This window comes from Cupressus sempervirens, chromosome 3, assembly GCF_028749045.1.
Source record: "Cupressus sempervirens isolate cs-2001-9-10 chromosome 3, ASM2874904v1, whole genome shotgun sequence".
NCBI classification, from domain to species: Eukaryota; Viridiplantae; Streptophyta; class Pinopsida; order Cupressales; family Cupressaceae; genus Cupressus; species Cupressus sempervirens.
Genome location: NC_143120.1, coordinates 20293681 through 20303559, shown reverse-complemented (window position 1 = coordinate 20303559; position 9879 = coordinate 20293681).

Sequence of the window (9879 nt, the reverse complement as noted above, 5' to 3'; positions counted from 1 at the left end):
TTCTTCTCTTTGAAACTTAAAAATTACACTTCATTATAGAAGCTATCACTTTTAATTATATATATTAAAAAAAACTTTCTAATTAAAATTTTATGATTTTTAAAATATTTAAATTAAAAAATCATTTTAAATTTTAACTATTTTTTATTTTTTATTTTGAATTATATTTTGTTCTGACTTTTTAGTAATTATATAAAGTGTCCAACTTTTTTGTAATTAAAAAATTACAATACTCTTATATTATGTGTTATGTTTATTCTTTAATATCCACTACCTTTCACATTATCTATTAAATCAAAGTCTTTTTTTGTATTTTTTTTTTAAATTTCAAGATTATTTTTTCCAACATTTGAATCTTATCTATTTTTTGTCATATAAAATTATTGTACTTTAATAATCTTAAACCTACCTCTTTGTTCATAGTGGGTCATTATACTATTTTAAGCTAATAATAGCCATAAAACTAATACCTAATCTTAATATTAGAATTAAGCTTATAATTATAGTGAAATTTTTAATTACAATTCACTTTAAAAATGAGTATAATATTTGTTGTAAAATGAATTTTTTATACTTTAAACAAATATAATGTCATTGATCTCAAGTTTTGATTTGATGTATATTTCTATATTTTTCTTTTATTCAATTTTAGATCCTAGTAAAATTTAAAGATAATTTATTAAAAAAAAAATATTTTAATTAATTTGAAATATATATTTTTATGAGATAAATTTAATTGATTTTAGTCTTTTTTATTGCATATAATTTATATTAATTTTATTAGTTTTTGTTTTAGATATTTTATCTGCATTCTCATTTCATCTCCTTTTCTCTTCTTTCTTGGTCCTTATTTCATGTATTTTAATATTTTAGTAGAATTGTTTTTAGTATTTATAATTAAATTTAATTGTTTTTTTATCGGTAAATGGTCAAGGCCATAATAGTTGATTAGAATAAATAAGATACAGTAGTGTTCTACTGTTCAAATGGGCACTGGTAGGAAAGAACAGGGAAAGAAAACCTCCAGTCTAGCCCGGGACCATAGTCCTTATTATTACAAAGTAAAAGGGGCATACCCCAGTCCATATATCCATGGTACAATACTACCAAAATCAAAGGATGATGAGCAATATGAAAGAATTACATTCCTTAATATTCCCAATCACCTCTTGATGGGGGTATAAAAATTCTCTTACAAATACAAAATCTTAATATATTGTCCCTATCTTATCACTCCAAACAGTATAGTTAATAAAATAACATCATAATAATCCAAAACCTTTTAATCTCTAAATAAAGTAGGAAGAATCCTTTATGAGAATTTTAATGGAGAATCAAAAAATAGAGTTAACCCAACCTCCATACATAAAGCATAAGCATAAGCATAGAAGGAGAGATAGGCATCTACCCGAATATTCTCGAAAGAAAATAAAAGCATTGCCCAAAATATATTTAAGTCATAAACCTTATTATCATAGAGGCTAGCATCAGTCCAACATTAAAAGCTAGACCTCCCAAACCAAGAGGGTAACTAGAGTGAACATATATACTTATCAGAATATCATTCTAGCTCCTAATACTAACCTACACATGGAATGATGACTCTACACCAGTTAAACATACCTAACAATTTTTGTACCCATTAATGATAATGCTTGATGAGAGAGGACAAAAATTACTGCAAAACATGTCACCAATATATACTATCTAGAAATAGCCAAAAAAGAGAAGGGCCAGAGTTGTCAGAATTCCCTACAATCCATATCCAATTATTAAATTCATGACTCGAAGGGGGGAGAAACACCTGGTCCTTTAATTATCTATCTGATCCTGCCATCTACATCTAAAAAAAAACAAGATACTATGACAAACCAAATTGCTATCCAGCCTGGAACCTACCTCATAAGATCAATATCATGCTAAAATAGAGCACCGTGAAAATAACTAGATCTCAATCTCATTATCTGATTAATTTGAGACTAGCAGAGTACCAATTATCTAATCCTTAAACAATATTCCTTTAATACCAAATGCTACATCATAACAGAAAACCATAAGCCAAAAAATTCATGTAAAATTCAAAAACCATCATCCAGATTGAAAACCAAAAACCATAAGAAATTGAAGAGCATCTACAAAAAGGATGTATCGATATATTATTATTATAATTGCTGATGCCAGATACAAAATAAAGGAGTTGCAAAAATCTCCTTATTATTTCTATAAATGTATACATATAACAAAATATGATATGTTTCTTTACATAACAAAATTAACCACTTTTAGTCTCAAATAAACTAGAGTAGATACTATAATCACTAAACTAGAGACTAACACTATTACATTCAGCCTACCCCTTCCCATCCACATTACATACTATCTGACTTAGCACCCAAGATCTCTTATTTTCAATATACCATTATGACCTTAGAGACTTCATTGGGTTTTTTAGCATGAAAATTTGGGGGAATTCAAAGTCGAACTTTGCCCTACTTGTCTTCTTTGTGTTGGGTGTAATGAAGTTAAGGGCATCCAAATTCTCAAAGGTAACCCTAGGTTCGATGTATGCATTGAAGGTGTTGAGATAATTTGTAAGCCAAGATTTTTTCTCATCTACCATAATTCCCATCTATTTGAGTAGGAAATGGATGCTGGCCTCCATCCTAGGCCATTCCCTATAGAATACATTATTTTCGCAAACAACCAGCAAGGGACGGTGAAAAGTGACCTCCAGCTCTGGAGAGCCAAGTGGAAGCTCCATGTATCTCTCTGGCAATAGGATTCATACTTTGTCATCAATGCTTCTAACCACCTATTCAAGCCCCTTCCTCCATGTAGGATTGAAGATGCTACAACAAAGTTGGATGATTGCTCCTGGTTCAATCCTTGCTCTAGCCATGCATCCAATGAAGGAACCAATTATATCACTATTTATCCTCCAAGTAAAGCTATAGTCAAAGATGCCTTCTCCAATGGCTCTACTCACGACTATCTTGGCCATATCATCTAGAGGGTTTAGAATTCTACTCCATCGCTTTGGCTTAACATTACCATAAAATGCCATGGTGCGAGCTTCTGTTGTGTGGAAAACATAAATGTTGGAATCCATTGCACAAAAGGCAAAACCAGCCAAGGGCATTGACAGTGAATGGAGATAAATAACCCAAACCACAAGATCTAGAAGCCTCTTATCATGACCTTATGTTGAGGTGATGCTAGTAGCTCGAGGCACTGGATAAACACAAAGATGAGATAAGAAAGCTAGTTATAAAAATGCTGATCAAGCCACCTAAACATTTGAAAGGCAAGTTCCTACCTTTCACAATGATTTACAAAGGTGGCAGACTATTAAAAAACACTATGTAAAAATCTATAGACACTACAAACTACTTATGCCAAATAAGAGACCACTCCCCAAGGTGAAATAGGTCCTCTATACTATGACCTTAGCAAAAATGACCTATTATAACATAGGATAACAAATTAGGAGAAGGTTTAAAGTAAACCTAGGGCCACAAAAGTTCAAAAAGAGTATTCACTATGAACCTTTAATAACTTGGAGATTTACACCATCTGCTCCTTTGTTTGCTAAAGCATCCACCTTCTGGTTCCCTTCTCAGAATATATAGCATATCCTAGAATCAATGAGTTGATCAATAAGTGTAAGAACATCGCTAAGTCTAGAGTTTAATACCCAATTTGGGGTAGCCCATTTCCTAATTGCATTGAGGATGATATGAGAATCACCTTCTATAATGAATTTTGTCAATCCTAACTCAAGATATAGAAGGAGGCCTTTTTCCAAAGCTTTTAATTCTACTAGATTTTTGGTTGTAGGCCAAATTGACAATGGTTTTTTGGAAATCCAATTACCTGAATCATCATTTATAATACAACCAATACCTGCCATTCTTGGATTACCTCTAGCTGCACCATCAAAATTGAGTTTATACCCTCCATGTTGGGGGGGGGGGATCATTTACAATCTTCCCTAGCCTTCTTGTTGCTCTTGGCATATACTAGGGGCAGGTTGATATGCTTACTCTAGTTCTTCTTCATGAGTCCATCCCAAGAGGAAAAGGAACCTTCCTCTTTCCTAACCTTCCTAAGATGTAAATTAGTGACTTCCAAAATGTTGGCTTCTATCTTAAGAAGTAATCCTTTTAGCTCCATTTTTGCATCTCAAAAAATACATATGTTTCTCTCCTTCCAGATTTCCCAAGACACAATAGCCGGGCATATGTTCCAAAGTTTGCTATAGATCCCCTTTACCACATTAGTGGGTCATCCTTTCAAGAGCTTGAAAAAGGATCTTGGTAAAGGGGATGACCATCCCAAATTTAGTCTAAGCCATTCCCAACAGGATTGGGAGAATAGACATCTATGTAAAAAGTGGTCTACATCCTTGATATTATGTTTACAAACAACACACCTAAATGGGCCTTGAAAGCCAAATCTATGAAGCCTATCTTCTATCAAAATCCTATTTTGGGAGGCTATCCATAGAAAGAAGCCTAACTTGGGCAGGCAAGCAACATCCCAACATAGATTGAGAGGAATTTCTATATGATCCCATCTTTGTGAATGAATCAAGGTATTATATCCATTCTTAACACTGTATTTTCCATCCTTTGAAGCTATCCCAATAAGTTCATCTTTTCTCTTGGTTTGCTTAACTCTCCTATCAAATAAAATCTTTTCATAAGCCTATCTTTCCTTAGAGTCTATCCCAATTCCATCCAAAGATTTCCACACCCATTTGATTGATTCTTTAGAAGATATTTTTATCTTATAGTCCCTTACTTTACCTCCCCAAATAGAAACTAATTTGTCTTTGAGGTCTATGGGGAAGGGTTTGGAGACTATTAGGGGAAAACCATCTGAAGAATCATCCCAAAATAAGGCCTCATCACCCAATCCTACATCCCATGATAGAAATTTGTTGATAATGTGATGACACTTTGTCATGAAATTCTAGCTTCCAGATCCCTTGGGGAGGTTCCTCATTCTAAACATTGACAAAGGATCATCCGCATTAAGGTATTTATTGTATAATATCTTGGCCCATTTCTAGTTTCTTTCATTAAACAAACACCAAATAAGTTTAGCACCTAAGGCTTCATTTTTCCATTTTAGGTTCTTAATCCCAAGACTACCCAACTCCTTAGTTTGCATATATTATCCCATTTAACAAAAGTTAGTTTCTTATCCTTTTCGCAATCCTTCTAAAGGAAGTTTCTAAGCTTTGATTCCAATTTTCTCAATGAGCTCTTAGAAAGGGGGACACATGAAAGAGGAAAGATAGGGATGGCTAAAAAAACCAATTTAATTTTTGTACTTTTTCTAGCCTTAGAAAGCCATTTATCTTTCCAACTCCCAATCCTAGCATTAACTTTTTCAATGGTGTTGTGATAGATCTTGCTAGATTTAGAATCCTTTTCCAAAGTGATGCCCAAATATTTACTAGGAAAGTGACCTTTTCTAAATCCCATCACCTTGCAGATCTGGTCTTCTATTTCTTTATTAGTGTTTAATAAATAGATATTTGATTTGTCCTTATTTACTTTCTGATCAAATGCTACCATATTGGAATTAATTATAGATTTCAAATTCAAGGCTTCTTTGATTGTACTTTTACCAAGTAGGATAGTATCATCAGTGTATTGTTGATGTGTGATGTTGGACATATTGCTTGCCATGGTAACACTAGAAATTACCTAATTGTTGTAGGCATCTTTCACCACTCTCCCAAAGGATTCTGCCATAATAATGAAGAGAGATAGGGATAAAGGATCACCTTGTTTGATGCCCCTTGATATTTCAAAAAAGCTCTCAGGTGTTCCATTAATTAGGACTGAAATTTTGGGAGTGGAGATGAATTTGAAAATGAGATTGATCAATTGATGCAAGAAGCCAAACATTTCAAGCACCTTACAAAGGAATCTCCAATCAACCATGTCATAAGCTTTTTGAATATCAAGTTTCATGAACATACTTGGCTCTTTACTCTTAGAAGTAGAATGAATGGTTTCTTGAATAGTGAGGATACCATCAAGAATAGATCTGCTTGGAACAAAACCTATTTGTTCCTTCAAGATTATCTTTGGGAGCAAGACCTTGAGTCTATTTGTTAAGATCTTGGAGAAGATCTTATAAATAGTGTTGCAGAGAGAAATAGGTCTATAGTCCCCAATAGTTTTAGGATCAAATTTTTTGGGGATCAAAGTTAGGAAGGAGTAATTAATTTTTGATAACAAAGCTCCACCATTCCTTGAGGCTTCAATGGGTTTCCATAGGTCTTCTCTGATAATGTCCCAACATTTTTGATAGAAGAAAGCCTAAAAGCTATCTGGACCTGGGGATTTATCAGGGTTCATATTAAAAATAACCTTTCTAACTTCTTCCAACGTAATAGCTTTATTTAAGAGTTTGTTATCCTCAAGAGTAATTACTTTTGGAATAAATTTGAGTAATTTAGCTTGCGCCTCCTTGTTAGACCCTTCAAAATTATTTAGAATCTACTAATAATTTGTAACAAAGGTGCTTGCCATTTCACATGGATTCTCAGTGAGGAATCCCATCTTATTTCTAATACTAGTTATTTTACTCTTTGATTTGTTGTATAAGGTAGAGTTGTGAAAGAATTTTGTATTTTGATCCCCTTCATCTAACCAATTCTCCCTAGATTTCTATCTTTAGAATATTTCCTCTTTGGATAATATATCCTCCTATTTGGCAAGTAATTCATTTTCTAACATATACTGTTCATTATTCATGCCTCTCTTAATTACTTCCAGATTGAAATCCTTTAGTTTCTCTTCTATATCTAATTTTTCTTTAAAGATATTATTAAAATGTTCTTTGTTCCATTTAAAGATATGTTCTTTCATCATCTTCATTTTTGAAACAAAAAGGAACATCTTGGATCCTTTGAAGTTATCTTGATCCCACCATTCTTTAATATTTTTAATGAAATTTGGATCTAAAAACCTTTTTTTTTTTACATTTAAAAGGGTTCCCATTTGGTTTTGATGGCTCTACAAGTTCTAGTCTAAATGGGTAATTATTTGACCCAGCAATTGGCAAAATGGTAGAGTGAATGTTAAAATTATTCCCATCCAAGTAGCCTTTAAAGAAAAACCTGTCTAGTTTTTTCACTATATATGCAAAATCTTTCCTCCTATTGTTCCAAGTATACCTCCCATTATTGATTGGAACATCAATCATATTATCTCCATCACACCATTCTTTGAAGACCAGGGAGGATTGTGAGAGATGGAAGATACCACCTACTTTTTCAAATAAATTTAAGACAGTATTAAAGTAACCACCTACTAGGCATGGATCATCCATATGATTATTCATAACAAAACTAATTTCATCCCAGACCATTTTCTTTCCTAAATTACTTATTGGTCCATATACATTAATTAATAGAAAATGAACATTAGATTTTAGACTCTAAACCCTTACATTGATCCAATTATTATTGCAATTGAGGAGATCTATAGAAACTTTCCTAGGGTTCCACAAGATTCCTAAACCCCTAAAGGCTCCTGCTAGTTCATGAAATGTGGAGCTCCAAAAACCAAGCATCTTTTTAAAGTTCAATCCTTCTACCTCACTTAATTTTGTTTCCTATACTTAAATAATATCTGAATCAAATAATTTAAGGTTTTTTTTTAGTAACCTTTTTTTCTAGGGGCGTTTAAGCCCCTAGAATTCCATGTGGTAATCCTCATGACTCCTTGGGAAGGCTCTTCCCCTTCCCATTATTAAGTAAATAATCTATCTTTTGTTGTTCCCTACTAAGTCCATCTGCTTCCCTAAGTTCCTTCAAAGATTTTCTACCTCTCTTCCCTTTCACTCTCCCATATTTTAGTGAGCTTAATCCTTCCTAATTCATCTGTATCCTTAGATATTCCATGTTCTTCTAAGCACTAGAGTTTTTCTCACAGACCTTTCCTTTTGTTTCATCAACTTCCAGTTCTCTAATTATCTAGTCTATTATGCTTGGCTGATCTCTTTCTTATGAATGCATTTTTTTTTTGTTCATCTTAGCAATCCCTTTGCCTTCTTGCTCTACATCCCTTGCATATTATTTTGACTAAATCTGACCTTGCTTGTTATCCTCATCCTCAATCTTCTATAAATCACACTTTAGATCTTCATAAGTGTAGTTGTTGCCTCCAATTTTAAGTATTCTCTACATCAATTCCTCCTAAGCTTCTATGCTATTATCAATGTTCTCAAGACAAAATACTTGAACTAGTTCCTCAGTTAACTGCTCAAGAAACTCATCTTCTGATCTTTGAATTACCAGTTCTAAGTCCAAAGCACTGTCCTTATTAAGGAAATTCTAGAATTTGTTTGCCATGGATCTTTCTATTGTCTCTATACTGTGGTCCTTAACATTTTGGTTGTCAGCTGGAGTAAATGGTGACCCACCACATTCTATTGGGGTCTGCCAAAACTTAGATTTATTGCATACCTCTCTGACTGGAGTTATGTCTCTATCTTCTAAAACTTGTAACTGACATTACTCCCTTTTGAGATCTGCCTGCAGATCTCTATGAACTTCTCCATTACTTGGACTCAATTTAAATAATAAGAAGTTCTTAATATCTTCTATGTTCTTTTGACCAGTCATCCCTTCTTCTTTGGATTGCTAAAGAGATATTTCCTTAGATTCTGGAGTTACCTTGCCTGTACCCTTAATATCATTGTCCATTGGTATCTTGCTAAGGGGAATTTCTTAGTCTTGTTGCTTAAGTCTTACCAAATTTCCTCCCCTCTCACTAGATTCAAACCAATTTTGAGCATTTTGTATCTCACAATCTCCTAAACCTTTAATCTCTTTTGACGACCTATTCTACTCTATATTACTCTTTTTATCCTCTTTCCTTCTTTTCGACCTGTATTTTGCTTTTAACTTATTCTTTTGAGTCCTATCTAGATTCTTCTCAGATTCCACCACTATGATTGATTTGAATCTTATTTTGTCTTCTAGATTAATCTTATAATTCTCCATGATATTCCTTTCATCTTGAAAATGCTCAATTGGACTTTCCTCTTCATGATTATACTGTGAAGATGTCTCTTGAACTGTCGAACCTAACCTCAATTTCATTTTCTAAATTCTAATCCATGGGAACTTGCTAAGAAATTTTGACATAAGTGGTAGGGTTCTGAATCTGATTTTCCTGATATAATTAAACTTAATAATTTTTGATATTTCCCCTTCACAAATTTGTAGATTTATGTCATAGGATGCTTTGTTGGTTATAATCTTCCTATGAGTTTGAGCTAGTTGGTTAAGCTTGGTTCTGATGAGCAGTTTCACATTATTACAATATTGAAATGAGGAATCGATGCCTGTCAAATCTCCCAATGCAAACCCTAATGACCTAAGGATCTCAATTTGCATCAGCTCTAGTGGTAAGGACTGAATGCTATACCACCTAGGACTTGTAATATCTATCCCCTCTATACTAAAATTTGGACTCCATTTTACAAAATTAATTGAAAACCCATTAAAAAAAATTCAAAAATTGATATGAACTCTTCTTTGATGGATTCATCCATACATCTCAAGTAAAGGATTATTTCAAAAATGTGAGAGATACTTACTTGTTCTTTGCAGTTCTCTTCTAACCAGTAAGCAAGCAGAGAAATATCTTTCTTTGGGTCATTCCACATCGCAAAAATTCTAACTTTTTGGCATTCATCCTATAATTCTTCAATTTCCACATTGGAGATGTGGATGGGTATCTCAATAATTTTGGGACTCTCTTGAGAATCTAGGGCACCACTAGGGTTTTGTGAAACTCTGGAAACCTTGGCCATAGATCGATGGTGGGGGAACATAAGAGCTCCTAT